The sequence below is a fragment of the Rhincodon typus genome, chromosome 6 (assembly GCF_021869965.1).
Source record: "Rhincodon typus isolate 14 chromosome 6, sRhiTyp1.1, whole genome shotgun sequence".
NCBI lineage: Eukaryota > Metazoa > Chordata > Chondrichthyes > Orectolobiformes > Rhincodontidae > Rhincodon > Rhincodon typus.
This window is the reverse complement of record NC_063337.1, coordinates 30,616,486-30,643,291: the sequence shown is the minus strand read 5'-3', so window position 1 is coordinate 30,643,291 and position 26,806 is coordinate 30,616,486. Positions and strand designations below refer to the sequence as shown.

Here is a 26,806-nt window from a genome sequence, read left to right as displayed (position 1 = left end):
ATATGGAGACAGAGAGGTCCAGGAAGGGGAGAGAGGTGTTAGAGATGGTCCAGGTAAACTTAAGGTTGGGGTGGAAGGTGTTAGTGAAGTGTATGAACTGTTTGAGCTCCTCGTGGGAGCACGAGGCGGCGCCGATACAGTCATCAATGTAACGGAGGAAGAGGTGGGGTTTAGGGCCGGTGTAGGTACGGAAGAGGGATTGTTCCACGTAACCTACAAAGAGGCAGGCGTAGCTTGGGCCCATGCGGGTACCCATGGCTACCCCCTTTGTCTGTAGGAAGTGGGAGGAATTGAAAGAGAAGTTGTTGAGTGTGAGGACAAGTTCGGCTAAGCGGATGAGGGTATCAGTGGAGGGGGACTGGTCGGGCCTGCGGGACAGGAAGAAGCGGAGGGCCTTAAGGCCATCTGCATGGGGAATGCAGGTGTAGAGGGACTGGACGTCCATGGTAAAGATGAGGTGTTGGGGACTGGGGAATTGGAAGTTCTGGAGGAGGTGGAGGGCGTGGGTGGTGTCACAGACATAGGTAGGGAGTTCCTGGACCAAGGGGGAGAAAATGGAGTCTAGATAGTTGGAGATCAGTTCGGTGGGGCAGGAGCAGGCGGAGACAATGGGTCGACCAGGGCATTCAGGTTTGTGGATTTTGGGAAGGAGATAGAAGCGGGCAGTGTGAGTTTGGGGAACGATGAGGTTGGAGGCCGTGGGTGGGAGGTCACCTGAGGTGATGAGGTTGTGGATAGTTTGCGAGATGATGGTTTGGTGCTCAGGGGTGGGGTCATGATCAAGGGGGCGGTAGGAGGAGGTGTCGGAGAGTTGGCGTCCGGCCTCGGCAATGTAGAGGTCAGTGCGCCATACTACAACTGCGCCTCCCTTGTCCGCGGGTTTTATGGTGAGGTTGGGATTGGAGCGGAGGGAGCGGAGGGCTGCACGTTCTGCGGGGGAGAGGTTGGAGTGGGTGAGAGGGGTGGAGAGGTTGAGGCGATTGATGTCTCGACGGCAGTTGGAGATGAAGAGGTCGAGGGAGGGTAGGAGGCCTTGGGGTGGTGTCCAGGAGGAGGGGGTGTGTTGGAAGCGGGAGAAGGGGTCAGTAGAGGGAGGGTTAGGTTCACGGTTAAAGAAGTAAGCGTGGAGGCGGAGGCGGCGGAAAAACTGCTCTATGTCCAAGCGTGAGCGGTATTCGTTGATCTGTGGGTGGAGGGGGACAAAGGTGAGCCCTTTACTGAGGACTGACCGTTCGTCCTCAGTAAGGGGTAGGTCTGGGGGGATGGTGAAGACTCGGCAGGGCTGGGTGCTGCTGTCTCCTCTGGAGCTGCTGGCTGTGGAGGCTGTGGGCGGAGCTGTGTCGGCGTCGGCTGTGCGTCGGCGGTGGGCGGAGTTGAACCGGCGTCGGCGGTGGGCGGAGTTGCGCCGGCGGTGGGTGGAGTTGCGCCGGCGGTGGGTGGAGTTGCGTCCGCGTCGGTGATGGGCGGACCGGCGTCGGAGGTAGGAGGAGCGGGGTAGGCAGCGGCAGTAGCGGTGAGGGTGGTCGCGACTTCAGTGTCGGTGGCAACGGCAGCGATGGTGTTTGCTGTCCCGGAAGTGGGGAACCCGGCGGTGGCGGATGTGACGTCATCTGTGGGTTCTTCGATAGTGGCCTCATGGCCAATGGCAGCGGACCCATTGTGGGGAAGGTCCTGGGTACGGCTGGGGATTTGGGGGGTGGAGGAAGCCCGTTTTGGGTGGTAGGCACCAGTAAGTTGACTGTACTTACGGTTTTTAGTGTCCAATAAAGCTGAGTAGAATTGGGAGTTCAGGTTGTGGATCCTACGTAGAATAAAAAACAGGAGAGGTCCTTTGCAGGTCTGGGAGAGGGAGGCTCTGAGCTGGGGTAGGCTTGATTGTAGTGCCTGGAGATGCCGGCGCATTGCTGCAAGTGTGTGTTTCAGGAGTCGCAGGGAGAAACGCTTCTGAAGGATCTCAATACCATGAGTGTAGATATTATCACGGTTGGGGCCAAATTGGGAAGGCTTGAATGTGGATTGTAGTCCATTGGGGATGATCTGGTTCCATAGGCAGGTGCTAAGGAAGGTGATGTGGCTGTAGTACCTGGTTTGCTTCAGGACTGCTTTGGTTGAGCAGTTTCAGGGCCGAAGAGATTACGAGAGAGTTGCAGTGGGAGAGAGATCCCTTGAGGTTTGTCCGGAGGGAGGAGGGTAACTTCTTCAGGTTAGGCATCCTTAGAAGAGGCTTCGCAGTGGGGTTAAAATTGAATCAGAGATAGTAGGAACTGCAGATGCTGGAGAATCCGAGACAACAAGGTGCAGGGCTAGAAGGGTCTAGACGCAAAATGTCAGCGTTCCTGCTCCTCTGATGCTGCTTGGCCTGCTGTGTTCATCCAGCTCTACACCTTGGTATCTTAGTTTGCTGGGAAAGTGTGATTGCTAATTGGTAAAAAGGAACAAAGGTTTTTTCTTAATGACCACGAGAGGAGATTAAAAAGAAGGAAACTATTTCTCCGTCTTCACCTGATCAGAGCAGAAGTAATATTAACTCAGGGACAGGAATTCATCAAAGTTAATGCAAATGAAAAACAGGAATAAAGGAAATAATGACAAACACAAACAAATCCCTAGGACTAAATGGTACTCATTGCATGATTTTAAAAGTAAAGGAAACATTTATAGGATTCAAATTAGGGCAACTACAAATGTTTATTTTTAATAAATTATGAATATTCTTTTTGATTTGGAAAATTACTCATAAAATGCTAACAAAGCTTTTGACCTGGTTAGGGAGCCGAGCAGAAACTGACCGAGAGTAGAGACATTGAGCAGAAAATTATTCCTAACCTAAAAGGGCTAGGCTGCAAGGAATAGCATTGCCTGAGATTTTTAAAGTTAAGAGATGATTTGATAATAATTTTCAAAATATTAAGGGAAACATAGTAAAATTGGAGGAACAATTTCACCGTTTGGAGAGCAAAGGAATAGGAGCATAGTGTAAAATTTAGAGCTAGATCTTTGAAGAAAGATGATAGGAAACACTTCTTCACGCATGGTGATAGAAATTAGGATCAGTCTTTCCAAATTGTGATTGATGCAAGATCAATTGCTCATTTTGAAACTGGTAGATTTTTGTTAACTAAGGATATCAAAGCAGATCACAGATCAGACATATTCTCTAAGTGCTGGAGCAGACTTGAGTGATTAAATTGCTTACTTTAGTTTCTAAGGAAGTGGTTATGCATAAAGAATTTTTTTAAAACTAAAAATTGCTGAGTTATTTGTTGAGTTGTAATCAGTGGAGTGTCACAAGGATCAGTGCTGCGACCTCCACTATTTTTTATAATCTACATCAATGAATTGGATGATGGGTAAGTGATTATTGTAGCCAAACTTTCTAATGGCATAAAGATTAAATAGGAGAGTTGGGAAGAGGTCACAAGGAATCTGCAATGTGATTAAAAATAGATTATGTGAGTGGGAAAAAAATTTACAAAATATATGTGGGGAAGATGTGAACTTGTAAACTTTGGCAGGAAGAATGGAAAAGCAACATGTTACTTAAATCAAAATAAATTGCAGTACAGAGAGATGTAAGTGTCCTGGTACGTGAACCACAAAGTTAGCATCTAGATAGATCAAGTGATTAGGAAGGCTGGAAGAATATTGTTGTTTATTGCAAAGGGAATGGAATACAATCAGGGATGTATTACTCAATCTATTCAGGGCATTGCTGAGTCCTATTTATATATCATTTTGGTCTCCTTTATTTGAGATAAAAAGCTTAATTGCCTTAAAAGCAGTTCAGATAAGATCCATTTAAAATTTTTTCTGGGATGAAAGGGTTATTCTATGATAAAAAGAAGTTCAAGTTAGGCCAGCATATTTTGGAGCTTAGAGTGAGAGTTGATCTTAATGAAATATATAAGATCCTGCGAGGACTTCACAGGGTTGATGCTAAGAAGTTGTTCCCTTTCATGAGGAGATTGTGGTGTTGTGATTATGTTACTGGACCAATAGTCCAAAGGCCCCTCTAAAACTTTGGACCTATGGGTTCAATTTCCAGCACAGCAGCTAATAGAAGTGAATTCAATCAATAAAAATTGGGGAATATAAAGTTTATCTCAGTATTAGTGACAGGATGTTTGCTAAAAAACCCCTTTAAGAATCGCAAGCTGCCATCCTTAACTAGTCTGGCCTGCATGTGACTTCAGATTCACAGCAACATCATGGACTCTGAAATGGTCCAGCATGATCTTTTTCAAGTAAGGTGTCCAGAAGACAGTAATCTTAGAAGGCAAAAATGCAGAGTTTTAAGGAGAAGGCAAGGGAATGGTGCCAGGTTAATTTCTCATTAAATAGCTAGGTACAAGATGGCCAAATTGTTTCCTCCTGTGCCAGAAAAATTCTATGACTATAGGAGACGCTAAAACTAGGATATACAGTAGAATCCCCATCCCTGAGAGTGGTGAAGGAAACGTCATTGAATATTTTAAAGGATGACTTAGATTCTTGATTGGCAATAGAATCAAATAGAATCAATGCAGGGAGTAGACAGGAAAGAAGGGGATCAGCCATGATCTTGTCAATTGGCAGAGTAGACTTGACGAGCCAAATAGCCTATCCTGCCCCTAGTGATTGTATACTCAACAGCTGTAATGCAACATTAATGATTAGTTTGCAGTTTTCCTTGAAACATTCCAATGTCTGAAACAAATTATTTTGCTTCAATGTGTTTTCATGCTTCTATTTTGTCCAAGAGTCAATTTTACATTGAATTTGGCTTTTGTGCTTTTTGGGGACTGGAAGACTACTTTTGAATGTTAAGCTGTCATTTTGATGGTATTATCTGACAAGAAATAATCAACCAGTGCATATAGGAAACCATATGTAAGTTGCCATCAATATTTCCTACTGCAGAAGACAACTGATTCATGAACCCCACCCAAAATTCTGGATGATTCCCTGGACAGGGCTGTCACTTATTGCCAATAGGTGTCATCTCATCAACTTCAGCCAAATTTTAAAAAAAGTGAAGCTGAGATGGAAACACACTGAATAAATATTGGGGCTATCCACAACATATTTCACACAACAATGACCCTAGTTAACATTGAGAAATACTGTTCTGTCTCATGGGCCTGCAGCAGCCACACTGAGATTGTGGAGATTCAGCAAAATGCTGCCAAGGAATTGGTCTCTGGAACACTTGAGTATACTCCAGTAGTGGTTCCCAGTGTTCTGTCATATTACCGACCTTCCATTCACCTTACATCTCTGTGCTTTGTGAAATGGAGAAGATTACGATGCCAATCTTTTCATTCACAAAGTCTCGAAGCCTGCCATTCAAGCATTTAAAATTATGCAGCCAGTACTGAGAAACAGCTTCTAGTATTCATGTAGCTGGTCCCTATCTCGAATCCAGATGGGATGCATGCAGAATAAAAAAATACAAGACAACCAAAACACTGACCCAACAGCATGGTGCTTGCCTACAACTTCACTCAAAGACAGTAGACAATGTTTAACTGAACCTGCATAGAGTATGGATGATGTGATCACATACTTCATAAGAGGAAGGTCAAAAAAGTTATCTATGTGTGGAACTATAAGAGATGGGTGAAATACGAAAGAGGATTTTCCATCAGTATTTACTGTGGAGAAGAAAATGGAAGCTAAAGAACTTGGAGAAATAGGTAATGATATCTTGAAAAGTGTCCATATTACAGAGGAGGAGTTGTTGAACATCTTAAAATGCATAAACACGGATAAATCCCTGGGACCTGAGCAGGTGTACCCCAGAATTTTGTGGGAAGCTAAGGAAGTGATTGCTGGCCCCCTTGCTGAGATATTTGCATCATTAATAGCTAGCCAGGGGTGAGATGCCGGAAGACTAGAGAGTGGTTAACGTGATGCCATTGTTTAAGAAAAGTGGTGAGGAACAGCCAGGGAACAATAGACAGGTGAGCCTGACATCAATGGTCGGTAAGTTGTTGGAGGGGATTCTGAGGGACAGGATCTACTTGTATTTGGAAAGGCAAGGACTGATTACGGATAGTCAATGTGGCTTTGTGCGAGGCAAATCATGTCTCACTAACTTGATTGAGGTTTTTGAAGAAGTGACAAAGAAGATTGATGAAGGCAGAATGTCAGAAGTTGTCTATATGGACTTCAGCAAGGCATTCAACAAGGTTCTGCATGGTAGGCTGGTTAGCAAGGTTAGACCTCATGGAATCCAGGGTCAGCTAAGCATTTGGACACAAAATTGGTTTGAAAATAGGAGACAGAAGGTGGCGTTGGAAGGTTATTTTCGGACTGGAGATGTGACCAGCGGTGTACCACAAGGATCAGTGCTGGATTGATTTGGATGTGGATATAGGAAGCATGGTTAGTAAGTTTGCAGATGACACCAAAATTGTTGGTAACAGTGAAGAAGGTTATCTAAGAGTACAACAGGACTTGATCAGACGGGCCGAGAAATGGCGGATTGAATTTAATTTAGATAAATGTAAGGTGTTGCATTTTGGCAAGGCAAATCAGGACAGGACTTGTACACTTAATGGTAGGGTCCTGGGAAGCGTTACTGAACCAAGACACCTCATTGAAAGTGGAGTCGTAGGTAGACAGGGTAGTGAAGAATGCATTTGGTACACTTGCCTTTATTGGTCAGTGCATTAGCTATAGGATTTGGAATGTCATGTTCAGGCTGTACAGAATATTGGCTAGGCCATTTTTGGGATATTGTGTTCAATTCTGGCCTCCCTGCTGTAGGAAGGATGTTGGGAAACATGAAAGGTTTCAGAAAAGATTTACAAGGATGTTGCCAGGATTGGAGGGTTTGAGCTATAGGGAAAAGCTGAATAGGCTGGGGCTATTTTCTGTGGAGTTTCAGAGGCTGGTGGGTGATCTTATACAGGTTTATAAAATCATGAGGGGCAAAAATAGGGTGAATAGCTGAGGTCTTTTCACCAGGATAGGGGAGTCCAAGTTTAAGATCAGAGGGGAAAGATTTAAAAGGGACCTAAGAGGCAACATTTTCATGCAGATGATGGTGCATGTATGGAATGAGCTGCTAGAGGAAGTGTTGGAGGCTAATACAATTACAACATTTAAAAGGCAGATGGGCACATGAATAGGAAGGTTCTAGAGGGATATGGGCTGAATGCTGGAAAATGGGACTGGATAAATTTGGGATTCTGGCCGGACTGGTTGAGTTGGACTGAAGGGTCTGTTTACATGCTGTACAAATCTGACTCTATGTGAGGAACAAGCTGAAATGTGTCCATGCCCAGGAGTCCCAGACCAGGAATTACATCATACCAACCTGTCCACTAGGATCTGTTGGGAAAGGCTGCTCATTTCTCATTAAGAATGGTCAGTCAACTGATGAGTCACAACTGCATTAAGTGGGAAATCCTAGATGATAGCGTGATCCAAGGCAAACACGTCTATAGTAAGTGTGTGTGGTTCCAGAAGCTTTGGCTCAGTCATTGCCTGCAGTTCAGGCTCCATTCTACCAGGAATTTTATAAGAGAAGGCGGTCACGCCTCTTAGGACAGGGCCTCCTGATTTGGTATGTAATCGGGTGCATAGAAGTGCATCTACAGCTAATGTAAGTACAGGGCTAGAGGGCAGGAATATAGGAGCCTCAGATTCATAGTTGCCCAATAGATTTGAGGTTGTTTCTGCTTGTTTAGATGAAAGTGAGCACAGCAGGGTGGATTAGCTAACTGAACAAGGTACCATGGTACAGGAAGCCATTCAAGTGTGGGGGGGTGGGGTGGGGGAGGTGGCGGGGAGAGAAAAATGGATTGTAGTGTTGGTAGCATGGTGGAGTGACACTGCTCACTGCAGAAAGAATGAGAGTCTAGAAGAATGCTTTGCCTGCCTGGTTCCAGGGTTCAGGACATCTGATCAGGATTAGAGATGCATATACATTGGGAAGGGGAGGATCCAGTCGTCATGGCCCATGTACGTGTCAATAACATTGGCAGGATAAGGAAGAAAGTTCTGCACGGTCATTATGAGGAACAAAACACCAAAATAGGAAGCAGAACCACGAAGGTAATGATCTCTGGATTAGTCCCTGAGCTGCATGCAAATTGGTGGGATAAAGTAGGTTCAGATTTGTGGGACACTGGCTCCAGTACTGGGAAAAGTAGGAGCTGAGCTGTTGGGATGGTCTACACCTGATAAGGCTAGTGGTAACAAATAATAAAAGGCTTAAAACTAAAAGTGTGTAGAATTGAAAGTGCAAGCAGAAATAAATGTGTGTAATCTGATAACTATTACAAAGCCATAAATGCAGGATGACATTGATCGGGACCTGAATATTGAAGGGTACATAACATTTATGAAGGAGAAGAAGGTAGGAAAAGGTAGAGGTATGGCTCTATCAATTCATGATGGTATTAACATATTGGAGTGAGGGATGAACTACATTCAAGAAAGCAGAATGTGAAAGTTATTTATGTAGAGATTTTGGAATAATTAAGGCAATAAGTCACTTGTGAGAGCAGCGTACAGGCCTCCTAACAGTAACCATGTAGTAGAATGGAGTAGAAAGGAAAAAATAATGAGAGTTTGTCACAAAGGCATGGTGATACTCCTGTGGCCTTACTCCATTTTCCTCCCTGTTCCACATAACCCTTGACTCATTTTTCAAACAAAAATCTGTAACACAGCCTTGAATATGTTCCATAAACCAGCCTCCACTGCTCACTGAAGGAGAGGATTAAAGAGAGTAATGACCCTCTGAGAGAAGAAAATCTTCCTTAAATGGGAGACCCTTGTTTTAAAACCGAGTCCTCCGGTTCGAGATTACTCCACAAGGCACAATTTTGAATATAAACCTTTCTATAAGTTTTTAGCTCTTTGTTATTCTTTGCTATTTATTGCACATTCTTGACAAACACCTGCTTTACATCAAATATGTTTCTCCATTCAATACAGAAATTTAATTCACTTATTATGCCATTCTACATAATTCCAAAATATTCAAAATTTGTTGTTCTCTATGTTTTTAACATATTTTTAACACATAACATAATACTGCGGTAAACTATTTTTCAATAATTATTTGTTGCTGCTTTAATTATTTTTCATAGAAGTTATTACAAGATTGTGCATGCATTTAGTGATAAGATCATTTTAGTTTGCAGGTCAATACCTTTATTTACATATCAAGCAAATCGATTGAATGCGTCATACGTCACCATCATACAATCATTGTGGCTTTTTATATATTTTGATGTTCTCTTTTGCACATAAGATATAATTCAGTTTCTTCTCCTAGATTTTTTTTTATGTATTTGTATTAATGTCCGTAAACCATTTTAAATTCAAATCTTGTGGGTTAGTTTCAAGTGTTATCAAATATTCCTTGTTCTAAACGTCTATTTTGGATAAAAGACTTATCTAACCATTGGTATAGAAATCTTAACAACAAACACAGAAGTTGCTGGAAAAGGTCAGCAGGTCTGGCAGCATCTGTGAAGAAAAATCAGAGTTAACATTTCGGGTCTGGTAACCCTTCCTTAGAACTGAGGAAATCTTAACACTGTCTCAAAATCAAAAAGAAAAGAAGTTGCATTTATACGCCACTATTCATGTCCTCAGAATGGCTCAAGTTGACTTGCATCCAGTAATATATTTTTAAACCATAATCACTGTTGTAAAACAGGATCCTGGCCAATAATTTGAGTGCAGAAAACATATGGCAAACAGATAATGACGAGATCATAGGTTTAGTGATGGTGGTTGGTTGGTCAGTGTTGGACAAGATGCTAGAGAGAATCTAAGTTGTAAAACAAATCCTTGGTCTAATGTCTTATCAGGAAAAAGGCACCTCTAATATCACAGCTTCCCCTTACACTACATCAATTTGACTGTCTATGCAATCTTTAAATCACAAACTTCTGAAATGTCTTTCGAAGATTCAAACTCTTTTTGAATCCATATTTATGAAAATTATTTTGTTGTTATATTAATTCATTTGTTATGTCATCCTGCATATTTTTCTATCTCTTCTCTTCTGAGATATTTCTGCTAATTGTGAATTGAATCAGCATTTGGTAGTAATCTCAGCCAGCTTATCTGCCACAGGAGATCATGCAGGAAATGAACAGGTCAGTGAGGGATAGGTGAACAGATCGTATAAATCTGCCTCTAAACTATGTACGTACCTGGCAATTAACTTCCTCATCAAGAAAGAACCAAAACACTGTCCTTTGACTGTTCATGGAATGACATCAGCAAATTCACCAACAGTCACCACTGGTCAGACATTTAATCAGCACACAAATAATGTGGTGACAACAAACAGGTTCTGCAGTAAGTAACTCACTTCCTGACTTCCCAAAACTAATTCACCATCTCTGAGTTACTTATCTGGACGAGTACAGCTCCATCAATACTCTGGAATTGAGCAGCTGTTTCATAGGGCAAATAACAATCGCCTGAAATCTGACCAAGTTCTATCTTTTGGACAACTTGAGAGTGTGACCCCTTGTCATTCCTAAACTATTTAGCTGAACCAAATTTTGGTGGACACAAGCTTCGATATAATGAGACATCATATCTTGAAGCAAGGACATTGTTTATTGATCCATATACTGACAAGTAAATACGAAGAATGCCGTGCACAAGGATCTCTTCTACTTCTGGAGAGCTAAGGTGCCAAGATAGACATTTACCAGGCCTGGAGTCACACTTCAAAACTAGGACATGGTCCCAGTGCTGAAAAGACGTTGCATTATTTAACCCGCACATATTTTGCACGATGGTTCATTTCTGCACCAACATTTTCACAGCACTTTTTGATTCCCATCAACCTTTACTCTTTCATGCCCCCACTGCTGCAGGAGATCCCACTTACTCATTCTATACCAATGGGAGATTTTAGCAATTAGAAATCCTTCTAGCTTTAGCTGTGCTATAAGCACTTGTTGTTCTTTTCACAGGATGTATAGCAGCATATCACAGTCTTTTATGTGCAAGCAGGCAACTATTAACCCAGCTTGTATTTGTGAGCAGATATCATCGTCCTGTAGCAATCTTAACTCTGACACATCCATATCTTGTAACTGATCATACCCATAAATATATGCCTCACACAAATGCACATGCCTTGGTGGAGTGACTCATTAATGAGCTACATTCCTTTTCTGTCTCTCTCTCTGCCGGGCAGCAATATGCAAGACTGGAAGCTAGCAGAAAAAGTGACATCTTTAATTTGGGTCCAAGTTTCATGTAGCAGGGAGCACTGGAGATGATGGCATAAGCCTAGTCTAGAACTTTAGGGATAGAAGTCAGGAGAATTGGAACAGCAGAATCTGTGATAGTTTCTCTTCACTTCTATTTATTCTCACTACATGGCTGTTTCAGGAAGAGCTGGTCAAACTGTTGATGCCTTGTAATCCCTTAGATCTCTAGCCAATTTAAATGATTTTCAGTTCATTCTTACCTAGGATTTGCTATGGCAAAAATTACTTCAATCTCCAACATCCTGTGCTATATCTTTAAGCTGTTGGATTTTCCGTGGAGTCTTTTTCATCACAGTGTGAAAGCTCCTTAGTGATTTGCCCTCAAATTGTCACTTTTCTTGAAGTGAAAGAATCTTGTCCTTTTTATTTCTTGAAAATATGTTGTTGTAGAGTGTAAACTCCTCCCAGGGATTGGGGTTGGCAGCAGTAGTGACAGCAAAGCTTCTCCCAGTCATTGGAGATGGCAGCAATGGCCTCCCAGCCCTGACTTTAAGAAGATCTAGATGTTTTTCTTGCCTTTTGGTTCCATTTCTTTTATTTCTTCTGATTTTTTAAATTCTGTTTTTATAACCAAGTTGGCTCCAGAGATTGGCAACTTTATACACTTTTCACTGTACTCTTGTATTCCTATAATTGAGTACACATGACAACAAAAAAATCTAATTCTAATTCTAATGTTGAATACTAGGGAATTAAATATTTGGACTTCTCTCTGTGTATGTGTTCATCAAATGGAAGTATTAGAATTTTGGTCTTGGATATACACAAGAGTCTCCAGATCAGCCATTGGTTTCAGCTTAACAATTCTTCCTCTCTTCAGTGCAATTCAAAGGGTTATTTAATGTGTACAAATTTTGGTACATGTTTTTTTTCTTGATGAGTTAATTATATTCTAAACCATCATCTATCTTTCCTGGGTCTCCAGGTTAATTCCAACATAATAGTGAGAAAGGATTCTGAAGTGAGTGCACGCAAGCCCATGATTGTTTAATCAAACCAACAAGGAGATTCTGATGAAGGGTCTAGGCCCGAAATGTCAGCCTTTCTGCTCCTATGATGCTGCTTGGCCTGCTGTGTTCATCCAGCTCTGCACCTTGTTGTCAAGGAGATTCTCACATGATTCTGACATCTTATCACCATTGGTGATGATTGTTTTTGTCTCAAATGTTATTCACAGGACTAATCATGAATTAAAACACGGAGATCTGAAACAGAATGAAATGTGCACAAGGCGATCAACTTATAAAGAAAGTGCATGCAATCATCTTCATTTTAACAAATTGGCAGAAGTTATACAATTCCATTATAGTTGTGTAATCTGAGTAATGTAAGTGAGGACATATGTAGCTTCACGATTTTGTTTAGAATTTTCCAACTGATCCCAAAGGGTGAACAAATTCTACCTGGGTCATTTCAAGGTAATCAAAAATCGGTTATGTATTTGGTTCAGTCACACTACAGGGAAAATTTCTTTGCTGTTATCTAACAGAAAGTTCTTCTAAGGGCATAAAGTAACACTGATAAAAGTACATCAAATATAAGTGATTATGCCAATACCATTATTAGAAACTCCAGGAGTACTACTTGTCAATTCAAAATAAACCTCATTTTATAAATTGCATTCTTTTATTACTGAAAGTCATTAGCGATGCTGCAGATAAAACGTTGTCTGCACTAAGAATCACCGACAGCTGTTAAAACGCTCTCTGTTCAAGGACTTAACTGTGGCAAAGTTCCCAAATTTAAGTATAATGAAATTGCCTCCATAATGTAGGCTATGGCCAGACGAGCAGCAGAATTGGCTGAGAGGTCCGGAGGAGGCATATCTCAATGTCAGAAGTATCTCACTTTATCTTTTATGCATCGGCCAAGTGGTGAGGCATGTTTCTTGCTAGACAGTTGTGAGTTACCAATTAAGGGGGATTATTGCATATTAAAGACCTAGTTAATGCTCATTAATATTCAGTTTCTTGCCAAGCAAGCTCGATGCCAAGAACTCACTACATGAATGTCAAAGCTGGGAGCCGGTGACTTCAGCTCACCACTTCCTTCAAGGACCTGCAGATTAGAAGCTGGCCACCAGTATCACAGGGCACGCTCCACAGGCACTAGCCACATGCACCCCATATTCATAGACATTGGCATCCGACATGCGCCAGCCTCTAAGAACTCTCACGACACATGTCCAATCCGTTTACAAGATGCTTCTGCATTTCAATACTGCAGCTCCAGCTGTAATGGCAAATATCATTGTAGAGCTGCAGCCAGGACACTGTGTGCTCAGGAACATGCACCCAGATTGTGGGCTTGACCATGCAGCATCTCTGGGCTCTTTACTCGCTGTCACAGTACTTATCCTGAGCCTACCTGGATGCTCACAGCAACCTTGCCTTGCATTACCTTTTCCACTTTGTTCCCTTAGTAAAGATGCCAGGCTCCTATTACTTCTGTCTTGCCCACACTGAATTCACCTTCAATTCTATTCTCTTTCCTAAGATGGCTCAAATACCCGACACTCAAGTCATTCTGGATACCCGTTGGCTCCAGCCTCACCAATTGTTGTCCTGGTCATCATCAACTGTGTCTCCGTTATAATGTCCCTTTATACTCCATGGCCACTATCCTCCTCCAGCCTTCATCGACACAAGTGGGCAGTGGCAAACCATCAGTCTCACACCACATCATCATGCCTACTGTCAGACTAACTCATCCATTCATTTGTCCATCAACCATCCAGCTTGCAGCTCTGGCTTACCCATGACTTGCATGGTTGGCGTGCAAGGACACATGCACCTCATCTACAAAGGATGCATTTTGTAGCTGCTAGGTGGCTTTCTTAGTGCACACTTTGTGCTTACGTGGATGCTACTAGCCTTGTAGCTTGCATTGTCGTTTAGCACAGAGGGTGAAGCAGTCAGATTGGGAGCACGGAACAGTCAATGGAGTGGACATGTCACACTGTAGCACTGACTGTATCAACATCAGACCTGGAGCATGTGTCAGTAACCTGTGCAGCAAATACACTGCATGCAATTCAAGCAAATGTCCTTGTCTGAAATTTGGAGGGAGTACTCCTTAGTAGGATCAAGGAGACAATGGCCAGTCAGAAGGCACCTTCAAAATCATTCAAAGGGTTTGACCATGGTCATCAGGCATTTGATCCTGCCAGAGATTGGGAATCAGTGGCTTTGCAGTCTGAGGACTGAGCCGTGGCCAGTCCTGCCAGTGAAGTGCAAATGCTACAGGGATTACAGGTGCCATCAGTTGTGCTGTCTTGCGCTGTGCGGACATCAGTCCAGGGGCTGGAAAATGCTCAGCCAGAACTGTCCTACCAAATCCATTCTGGGACTGAGCAACAGTTAGTCCTGAAGGTTTTGGTCAGTATTGGTTGGAGGGTTTATCGTGGGACATTCCATGAAGCCTTGAGGAAAGGGAGAAACTCATGTCTGTGGATGGGATTCATTGCATTAGGTCAGTAAGACAATGATTATGGTTAAGAATGGTATGTCAGACCGGAAGAGGAGATAGGGAAATCCAGAACGGGGTGTTCCCTCCATTCCTGGTCACACTGGACTCTACACAAGGAGAGTGTAGAGTCAACAAGGGAATAACAATTCATAAGGCTGTGGATTCTGGGGGGCAATCTGGGGACATTAATAGCTGGATAACTGGTCTCAACAGAAATGGGGGGAGATTGAAAGTTTGTAGGGATCACTGGGACAGTAACTCAAAAGTGAACATGAAGAACTGGGGGATCGTCTTGCATCTAAGTGGAGCCAGTAACTCACTCACAAGAACACTACGTTGTAGCCTTGTCATCGTGGATCAACTGACAACTGTGTACATGTTCAGTTATTGCAATAACTGTACAAAACCCCTGGTTGTCGCCATGTGCAAATTGGGCAGAGAAAATTACGAGAGCCTTCTGGGATGAATTAATTTTATGAAAATTTGAGGACCTGCTAAGAGCATTCACAACAATAATGACAGCAGCAAAAATCCATCAAGGAGGCAGAGGAGAATGATGCAACCCTGGTTCTATAGGCCTCACTGTCATTTTCTTCAACTTTCTGAAAAATGGTGCAGACACTAATTTAAGGATGTCCCAGTCCATCATCATTGAACTGTGTCATCTATTGGAGAAGGACTAATGCTCAGAAGCATTAGATGGCAAACCCATTTTGGCGGCCATCAAGGTCAAAGCTGCCCTGAATTTTTAAGCCTGCAGCTCATTTTCAAGGAGCAGTTGAGAACCTGTGTGACATCTCTCAATCCTTGGCCCATAAATGCATCTGGGACGTCAGTGTTACAATTTTCCCTAGATCACAGCTATATCCTTCCCTCATGACAAGGAGAATCAAGCATCTCGGACAAGGTGATTTTCCACTATTACTGGCTTCCTCCACATGTGGACACTATAAACCTCACCCACATTGCACTGAGACCAAATTATCCCCAAACTGTAGAGTTCATCAATTGAACTGGCTTTCACTCTAGCAATGTCAAATTATATCTGACCATTGATGCCAAATTCTGGGGATCTATGCCAGCGAAGCTTGGAACTGCCATGACACTAATATATTTAAGAACCTACATCCTTCCAAGGTCCTCAGGCTATACAATGATGGTTGCTGGGAAACAAATGATACTCTTTCCAAATATGGTGAGTGACATTCTTATGACCCCTCAGACTGATGCAGGACAAAGGTACAACGCTGCTTGTGCTTCCACCGCAGCCATAGTGGAACAGAACAGGCCTCCCTAAGATAGGGTATCGATGTCACGTACGGTCCAGTAGTGTCTTGCAATACAAGCCACCCATACAAGGGTGCTCTGTATCATTTGGCATTTTGTGCCCTTCCCAACTGGAGCCACCAAAAGGGAGAGAGTTGTGTCTGACACAGAAAAAGTGCAGGATTGGCAGCAGACTTCTGAGGATGAACACGACACTGAGGATCAGTTCAGTAACATCCTTGCAGCAGGGTTATCAGGCATCAGGCTGAGGCACTAAAATAGTTCTTAATTGGTCACTACAGAGGGTCAATTGGTGTCAGTGTCAGAAGGTCAACCACACAGAAGTTAATTCTCACGGAGTTGAGGGTTCTAGTGGAGTTGGGGATATGCCCAATCCCCTACTAATGAATTGATCTTCCTGCCTTCAAACTCAGCACTTTCAGGGGCAGAAAATTCTACTGATGGCTCAACAAGACATAGATTTTTGAGGCAGCAGCAACCACAAGAATGGAAAGGAAACTGGTCAAGGTTCTCCCTAGGTCTACAATTCTTACATAGAGGTCCTACTGTGAATCCGAGGGGCCGTACAGAAGTGATCACTCCCAAGGACAGGAGAAAGAAGTTAACTTCTCTAACCAAGCAGATGTCGATGTAAGTGGTCAAGGAAGTCAGCAGCAGAAATGTGGCCCCACCATCACACCAAATAGGGAGACAATGACCCAGCAGTATTATCATTAGACTATTAAGCCAGAGGCCCTGGTAATGATCTAGGGATCCAGATTCAAATCCCACCATGTGAACAGCCATTGCCGAAAATGACCCTCATCTTTATCAAATCCCATCATGGCAGATGATGGAATTTGGATTAAATTAATAATCTGATGACGATGAAACCATTTTCAACTGTCAGGAAAAACCCAGTTGGTTCACTAATGTCCTTCAGGGAAGGAGATCTGTCATTCTCACCTGGTCTGGCCTACATGTGACTCCAGACCTACAGGAATGTGGTTGACTCTTAACTGCTTTCTGGGAAATTAGAGAAGGTAATAAATGCTGACTGAGCCAGCAATGCCCACATCCAATGAATGAATAAAAAAATTATAAGGACCTAGCATCTCAGGACATTGGTTAAACTAAGATAGCATTTTTAGCTACCAAGCACTACACTCTGAACCTTTCAGCATTTTCCTGCACAACACTCCTCGATTAAGATAACAAGGTGTGGAGCTGGAGGAACACAGCAGGCCAGGCAGCATCAGAGGAGCAGGAAAGCTGACGTTTCGGGTCGAGACCTTTCTTCAGAAATCTGCTTTCTAAAGGAGGGTCCTAACCTGAAACATCAGCTTTCCTGCTCCTCTGATGCTGCCTGGCCTGCTGTGTTCCTCCAGCTCCACACCTTGTTATCGCAAACTCCAGCATTGGCAGTTCTTACTACTCCTCAGACTAACACTCCTTACAGCTCCAGTAATTTCTCTCTCTCAAAGCACCCCTCATCTTTAGCATATTACCCTCTTGTGCACAGTCATCTTCTGAAAATGTCGTGTTGCTCTGATACCCACACAAACTTCATAACTCACTATTAATTCCTTGCAAATGAAAGCACACAATCTTGAGGAGGGGAAGAGATCTAAAGTTGCTATCCCTCCAGCGCAGGCACCTTGATAACCACTGAGAATGCATTCTCACCTGACTCAGAGAAGGAGCCCTTAAGGCTGCAGATGTCAGTAATGACTTGTTGTGATCAACCTGAGCCTCCTTAGGAACTGTGCTCAACCATATTAACAGAGCTGATCCTCTGTAGCTTTTGTGCTGAGTGGGGTTCAGCTCCTTCAGGCTGAATCTCCAGTGTCCATTCTTTCTGTCCTGTGGAGCAGCCTGTAGCTGAGGAGAAGCAGATTTGTGGTGGTGTTGGTGTTCCTCCTCCTGCTCCAGATCGATCGGTGCTGTTACTCCTCGTGTTTCTCATCCAAAGTGTGAGGTGGAACTTCAGAATTCTGCTCCCATGCTGTGTTGAAGCCTGGCGGGAGGGAAGTGCAAATTTATACAGCTGAATAACTTCCAATAAGTTGACAAGTACCTGTCAAACACATTCTGTGAAGAAGTGCTATGAGCAGCATTTATCTTGGTCATAGTTGCAGCTTTTCAGTTTCCCTCTTCAATGCTTCCTAACCTGTCATTCTCGCTGAAAATAAGTTATCCCCATTGAGTACTTGCTCCACTTCATTACTTTTAAAGACATAATGTTCAGACCTACAAATAAATAATGGTGTTTACCATTATAAGCTCCCCAGCTTGAAATTGCATTCGTGCTCAGTTTAATCACAGGCTAAGTGAGCACAGAAGCTTAAAGTGCCAAGAAATATCATCTGATCTCACAAATGAGCTAAAAATGTTTAACAGCCAACTGTGGTCTTTTCTTTATATACCCCCTAGATATCTTACCATTATTATCTATATGAATAAATTTTACATTCATTGGGCAGTTTATTTAATAAGTTTGAGTTGAAACCTATTGATCTACATTTATGAGTTTGACACAGTGGATGTAATCAGAGGCATGTCCATGAACCATATCAATTTATACCTTTCAATTACATAGCTGTGTGCTGGGTCAAATAAACTTGGTGCAGTACTGAAATTCCTAACAGCACTGCCAAAAAATTTAAGATGCTGGCTTGAGACTCTTTTGATATGGAGTTGAAGCATTGATGAGGAGGGGATTGCTAGGTGGTGTAAATAGCCCACGAGATTGAAAAAGGTGACCACACAGTAACTTAATTAGGTCAGATGTGAAATTTTCATTCCCCAATGTGTGGGTGAGATACAGAGATAAAGCTTCTGGCAATTTCATGATGTATCAAGTGTTATGTCAGCCTGTGGTGGGATCTTATTGGTTATAATGAACTCTGGCATAAAACTTTGGGACTGGAAAGCCTAAGTCATTAGTGAAAACCTAAATCATTGTGGAATGAGTTCAGGGGCGTGAAAGAGTAATGTGAGAAGGGCCTGGGATCCTGGAGTGATTGGGAGTGTAATGGGGACAGTCACTCAAGGTAAGATAATTGTACAAATGTGAACCCATTTCAGAGGTTGGAATCTTATGGTGGAATGCAGTTTGCGTCAGGTTAGAATTAACATAGAATCACACAACATAGAAGAGATCCTTTGGCCCATCAGGTTTGTACCACCGTAGCTACACTAAATCAACACTAGTCCACCTTTGGGTGCTAGAACCATAGCCTTGAAAGTTATGACATTTCAAGTGCTTATCCAATTTTTTAAAGGTTGTGAGGTTACCTGCCTCAACTACTCTCCCCAGATTCCAAATTCTTACCACCCTCTGGGTGAAAACATTTCTCATCAAATCTCCTCTAAAACCTCCCGCCTATCTCCTTAAAATTCATTGACCCTTCGACTATTCACCTGTCCATGACCCTCACAATCTGATGTGTCTCAGTCAAATTCCCCCTCAATCTTCTGTGCTCCAAACAAAACAACCTGAGCTTATCCAACCTCTCTTCATAGCTAAACTGCTCCATCCCAGGTATCATCATGGTGAATCTTCTCTGTATCTCCTCCAGTGCAATTACATCCTTCCTGTGGTGCAGTGACCAGAACTGCACCCAGTACCCCAGATGCAGCCTAACCAAAGTTCTGGACATCTTCAATACAACCTTCCTGCTGTTATAATCCATGCCTCATCTGATAAAGGCAACTGTTCCATGTGCCTTCTTAATTACACTATTATCCTGAGATGCTATCATTCAGGGATTTGTGGAGATAAGATCCCTCTGTTCCACTGAGCTTCCTAGTGGCTTGCCATTCATTGAGAACTGCCCTGGCTTGTTCCTTTTCCCAAAGTACATCACCTTACATTTATCAGGGTTAAGTTCCACCTGCCACTGATTTGCCCCTCTGACCAATCTATTTATAACCTCCTGTAACCTAAAACCTTCTTCCTCAACCAGCAATCTTTGTGTCATCCACAAACTTACTCTTTTGGAGGGATTCTTTCCTGGAACCCAGCAATTTTTCTCAAACATCCATCATTAACTACCCATCATACTAACACCGTAATGGCGGGGTGGATAATTAATGATGCATGATGGTGTCCTGCACATCCAATTTTACCACATCGGACCTTGCACATGTCCTGGAACAACTTGCTACTTATACAAATATATGAACAAGGAACAAGAGAAGGTCACTCAACCCTCAGAGCCTGCTCAGTCATTCAATAAGGTCATGGCTGATCTGATTTTAACCTCAACTCTACATTGCTGCATATCTCTGATAACCTTTCATCCCCTTGGTAATCAAGAATCTATCTACCTCTACCTTAAAAATATTAAAGATTCTACATCGACTGCTTGTCAAGGCAATACAATGCAAAGCAGGGATGCAGTGAGCATCCAGGTAAGCTCAAAGTGAATGAATAACACAGTGAGCAAAGAGCCCAGAGATGTACCCTGATCCAGTGAATTAGCTGGGTGCATGTCCCCAAGTGCACTGTGTCCTGGCTGCAGCATTCCAATGATAGTTGCCGGTACAGCTCAAGTTACAACGTTGAAGAGCAGAAGCGTCCATTGTGTTGGGGGTGTGCCATGAAGTTTCATAAAAGGATGGTACATGTTGGATGTCAAGGTCTGTGGATGGAGGGTGTGTATGGGCAGTGTCCACAGACTGTGCCCTGTTGGTGCCTAGTGTTCAATTCAACATCCTTTGGAGCAACAAGCAGCGAGTCTAAATTGCTAGGTACCCACCCTGATTTCCCTGCTGAGAACCCTCAATGCCTAGCTTGTTTGATCAGTTTGGTAACATGGGAAGCTGAATATTGAGCCAAGTTGTGCTGTTAATATGGCTTTTAAAAGGTTGTAATCTACCTGACAGGTCTCATTTGTCTTCTCATTCGATTGTACCACAAATCTTGTTTCACTCAGACCTCTGTAAGTTTGCTGCCAGAACGTTTACTGGCAAAGTCCTGTCAGGGATTTATGTTCACCTGCAACATTTCAGTTGCCCTCAAGTTGCTCTCGAATTAAGTCCTTTACAATATATAGACTGGAGAACTAGTTGAGTCTGCAGTGACCTTAAGATGGAGGGAAGGTCATTGAAGCAGCAGAAGATTAGGCCTAGGACACTGTCTAGATGTCCTGAAACAACCACAACCATCTTCCTATGTGCGAGGTATGACTCCATTCAGGGGAGAAGCTTCCCTCAAGCTCCTTGCTGTCGTATTCCAGTCAAATGTGATTTTAATGTCAAGGGCTATCAATCTCACACCACCTCTGGAGTTCAACCCTTTTGTCTATGTTTGAAGCAAGGCTGCAATGTGGTATGGAGCTTTCCTGAAACCCAAACTGGGCCTCAGTCAACAAGTTACTGCTAAGCAGGCACTGCTTGATAGCATTGTTGATGACACCTTCCATCACATTACTGATGATCGAAAGCAGATTGATGGGCTGGTAACTGGCCATGTTGGATTTGTCCTGCTTTTTGTGTACAGGATATACCTGGGCAATTTTCCCCATTGGCAGGTAGGTGACAGTGTTGTAGCTGTCCTGGAGTTGCTTTCAGCATAGCTTTAATCTTGAGAGTTATGCCACCAGGGCCATGTAGTTTCATCCCCATACACTGTAACTTTTGTTTTTTTTCAACCACGATATTCAATCAGACAAAACAATGACACTTGCTACGATATCAATATTTAAATTAATGGGATGCTCATTGATATAAATGTCTTACAACTGTGACCCCTTATTCTGAGATTACACCCTCCTGGTCCTTAACTATCCACAAGGGGAAACAATGTTTCCACATCTAACCTGTCAAGCCTAAAATACTCAGCCTCTCCTTACAAGATAGTCCCTCCAGCCCTGGTATCAGCCAAGCGAACCTTCTCTGGACTGCCTCCAATGACAGTATATCTTTCTTTAAATAATGTTCATTGTTCCAGCAGTCATCTAACTAGTGCCTTGTATAGTTTCTAACAAACTTTTTATACTCCATTCCCTTTGAAATAAAGACCGACGTTCCATTTACCTTCCATATTATCCCTCAACATGGGTGCTAACCATTTGTGATTCATGGACAAGGACTCTGTTCTGTAGCTTTCTGCAGTCTTTCTCCATTATAGTAATATACAGCTCCTCTATTTTTCCTGGCAAAGTGCATAACCTCATAATTTCCCACATTAAATACAATCTGCCAAGTTTTTGCTTAACCTATCTCATCCCTCTGCTTATTATGAGGCTTTTTGTTTCCAAAGCACTGACATGGAGCAGGCTCAAAAGGCCAAATGATAGATATTAAAGTCAGTGTCAGTACTATGTCAGAAATTCCACAGGCTCACTATTCTCAATGTGAATAAATTTCTCAGCACAGTCCTAAATTGCCTACTTGGTATCCTTAAACTGTGATCTCATGCTCTGGACTCTCCAGTCATCAGGAATATCCATCCTGTATTTACTCTTTCTAATCCTGGTTTCTATCAAAATCCCTTGTCATTTTTCTAAACTCCAGTAAATATAGTCATGATCAATTTAGTCGCTCTTGATACATCAGTCCTGGCATCCCAGGAATCAGTCTGTATACATACATTGCACCCGTCCAAGCCAGAACATCCTTTCTCAGATATGGAGACTGCAACTACATTCAATACTCCAGGACCCCTTTTCTGAAGAAGGGTCCAGACCCAAAGTGTCAGCTTTCCTGCTCCTCTGATGCTACTTGGCCTGCTGCGTTCATCCAGCTCTACACCTTGTTATCTCAGATTCTCCAGCATTGGCAGTTCCTACTATCTCTGATTCAATACTCCAGGTATAGTCTTACCAAGGTTCCGTAAAATTGCAGCAAAAGATCCCTGGTCCTGGACTTGAATCCTCTTGCTAGGAAGGGCAACATATACAATTCGACTTCTTCACTACCTACTTGCTTTCTTTCTGTGGCTAGTACCGAGGACACCCAAGACTCGTTGTACCTCCTCCTACCCCCATCTATCACTTTTCAGATAACAATCTGCCTTCCTGTTTTACAACCAAAGTGGATAATCTCACATTTATCCACATTATACTTCATCTGTGATGCATCTGCCTATTTAGTCAACATGTTCAAATCACACTGAAGCAAACAGAAACCAAAATTGCTGGAGAAATCCAGCAGAACTGGCAGCATCTGTGGAGAGAAAGCGAGTTATTGTTTCAAGTCCAGTGATCCTTCTTCAGAACACTGGGACTCAAAATGTTAACTCTATTTTTTTTTTCTTCCACAGATACTGCCAAACAGCAGAGATTATCCAGCAATTTCTGTTTTTGTTTAACCTGATCTCCAGAGTCTACTGTGCTTTGTTTTATTTTATCACACTGAAGCATCTCTGCATCTCCTCACAATTCACCCTATAACGCAGCTTTGTGTTGTCTAAAAACTTGGAAATATTACATTTAGTTCCCTCATGTAAATCATTGCAACATATTGTGAATAGCTGGAGTCCAAGCACTGATCCTTGCGGTTCTCCACTAATTACTGGCTATCACTTGGAAAAAGATCTGTTTATTCCTACTCTTTGTTTCCTGTCTGCCAACAGACAGACTAGAGATAGCTCTCTATCCATGTCAGTGCACAATCCCTAATCCCAAACACTTTAATTTTGATCCCTCACGTGGAACCTTATTGAAAGCCTTCTGAAAGGTGAAGTAAACCCAATCCACTGGCTTCAACATCCCTCAAAAAAAACCTATGTAAAAACATCAACACACCTCCTAAAATCAATGTAAAAATATGCAGGAACAAAAGCATAATGCAAGGGGTATAGACATGACTGTTTTGCTTTATTAACAGCATAAATACTTGAACATCATGGTATTTGAGGGTTATATTTTTTGCCGGTTTATCAAGAGTACCTGTTTGTAAGGTAATGGATAAAACAAAGTTTGCTGAGTTTGCTACCTCTTCATTCCTTATTATAACACTTTATTTCCAATTGATTGTAAGGGACCAATACTTGTCTTTACTAGCTTTTTTTCTCTCTCCACATATATATAGAAGCTTTAGAATCAGTTTATATGTTCCCAAGGTTTGATTTGTGATATTGCTTCCAGCACACTCATATTAGTTGCCTCCAAAGTTAAATCTTCCTTGGACTGCGCAAAATCTGGCCAAGATTCACCAATAATTCCAACACCAATTCTATCTCTGATAAGTTCTGACTTCAAATCTCTGCAGTCACTTTCCACAAATCTGTAGTGATTCTTAATGAAATTACCTATAGATTTCCCCTAGATAACGAACTTGTATTCAATCTTTCTCTTTCAAGAATTTTATTTTTTCTCAGATTAAAGTAATTATTATAGTTTGTAGACCTTCTTCAAAAACTACCTGGGCTTTGTTTTATGCTTTGATGATTTACAATATCATCAATTAGGCCTCATCAAAGAGGTCCTGTTGAATACAACAGTGTATTTACTCATTTTACCATCTTCTACTGCGCAGTTCAAACCCAGATCCCAGAATATTAGTCTGGGGTTCTGAATTATTAATCCAGTGACATTACCACTGTGCCACCACTTCCCCAACCAGGATTGCTTTCCCTTGATAACGTTGACGTCTGTAAATAGTAATGCTGCCTTCTTATAGGCAAACAGATCATTTTGCACCTTTCATGGCCTGATAAAGAATGTTTGACCTTTTCTACAACTTTCAAAATAAAGTGTTATGCAAGCAGCCTTAATAAATTTTTGCCACAAGATCTGCAGTTTAAATTATTGATCTTTGATTCTTATTTCAGTCTCAAAAATTTTCTATCTCTTTCTGTAATATCCTGTCTGCTTTTGCTGGATTTTGAACAGGTGGCATGTGGGTTTTGGTTATGTGTCTGAAAGTGTTTAATGACCAACTTGTCAGTATTTCTGGACCCATAATTTTATTTTAAAACTAGTATGAGAAAAAGAGTTTCTGGACTGCTAATGGGAGCTTATTTACATTTGGAGAGTTTAAGAGCAAGCAGAAAAAACATTGAAGCAGGATCAGGGTTGACTTTGTTTTTGCTTTAGCAAAACATTCAAAGCTTGGAATGCTTTGGTTTCAGTTCACAGAAGATCTAATTGATGTTGGATGTAAGAACATGGTTCTCCTGAAGCCAGGAGTTCATTCAGGAACAGTAGAAATACATTATCTCAATATTGGGGTTTTACTTTAAAAGTTTCAGACCAGAAATGCTTAGTTAGAATGCTGAATGGGCTATTTAAAGTTTTGAACGTCTAAACTCAGATGTGTGAGTACTGAAGGAAGAGGCTATCAGACTCTCAAAACCAGGAATTGAAAGCAACAATTAAGTGAAACCTACAGATGTGAAAGAGAAGGGAATTATTTTTAGTGTTTGAGTACCATAAATGGATGCTGTTGACATAGATGGAATATTTTATTTTCTGCTATGTTTGAAAAGCTTTCAAATTGTGTTGTATGAATATAGCTTTGTTTAATTTGTTTTATTATGTTTTCTTTTCTGGTATAAACTTCTATTTTATTGTTAAAACTAAATCTGCAGCATTGCTCCCTTGTGTATGTACCTCATTAGACAAAGAAACTATCAAACTAAATTTCAATTGGGTATCTGGCTTGTCTAGTAATAATATCAGCTGGGATTGTAACACTTCCTATACTCACCCTCTAGCTGGAAATGCTCCTACAAATCTTCAATTGCCACTAGAACCTGTAACTGTCAAGTACAATTCATCTTTAAGCTCATTCTAGCCTACAGTGCTTCTACTGCATTTCTCCTTACCTTGTTGATCGTTCCACAAGTTCTTGCTGTTTGCATCTGCTGACTGTCTGCCTGAGCCGTTCTTAAAGTGGTAAAGTCTTTAAAGCTATAAACTCACTGGGACTTCTGGAAATATCTTCTCCTGGATCCAATAGATTTTATTTCACTGTTGCAGCTTCTGGTACCCTAAGCTAATCAACATGTGGTATTTATGAGTAGAAACATGTCACTACTATCCCTTTTACTGGGTCTCAAGAGCTTATTTGGTTTACAGTGATTGAGCAACAATCACAAGTGAATCTTAACAAGTGGTTCTTGTCTTAGCAAGAAGTGATTTATTTCATGATAGCAATTAGGTACAAATTAAATAACTAGTTATAAATTGTTACCAAGACTATTGGGAAACATCAATGGTACAACTTTCCATATTGAGGTCCAGAGCTGTTTTTCCAATTATCTCCAACCAAGATTTATACGAGGCCTTTTGTTTTAAAAGGTAATGGTTCTGAACAAATTAATATTTATGTTATATTGGCTTCACCAATTCTACTGATGTCACATATACTCTGTGGGTAGAAGACAAGGAGTTTGATTTCTAACTTTCAAAGAAAGCAGAAGTACCTGTACCAGCTCCCTAAGGTCCTGATAGTTAAGTCCAGCCAAATGTACCTATACATTACATATACGTACTTATTTATCACAATAAGTATTTTTGTTATCTAAAATCATTGCTTCTCTGGTAGATGATGTATGGAAGTGTATCCTCTACTAATAATCACTAGACAGGAGCAGGGTGGGTGTAAATGTCAAATACTAGAGGGCATAGGTTTAAGGTGAGAGAGAGGAAGTTTAAAGGGCATGTACGAGGTAAGTTTTTCTTTGCACAGAAGCTGGTAGGTACTACAATGCGCTGCCAGGAGAGGGGCTAGAATGTTTAGGAGGCATTTAGACAGACACATGAATGGGCAGGGAATAGAGGGATATGGACCATGTACAGGCATGGTGGGCTGAAGGGCCTGTTCCTATAGGAGAATTGGTGAAAGCAACCATACCCAGTATTATAACAAAAATA

At 41.9% G+C, this 26,806-nt stretch overlaps 1 protein-coding gene across 1 annotated transcript in view; it reads left to right on the top strand.

Annotated features, from left to right (window-relative positions):
• The window catches only part of rxfp2b (relaxin family peptide receptor 2b), a 125,725-nt gene that overhangs the window by 14,160 nt on the left and 84,759 nt on the right, over nucleotides 1-26,806 (top strand). The gene's annotated exons all lie outside the window — the stretch shown is intronic.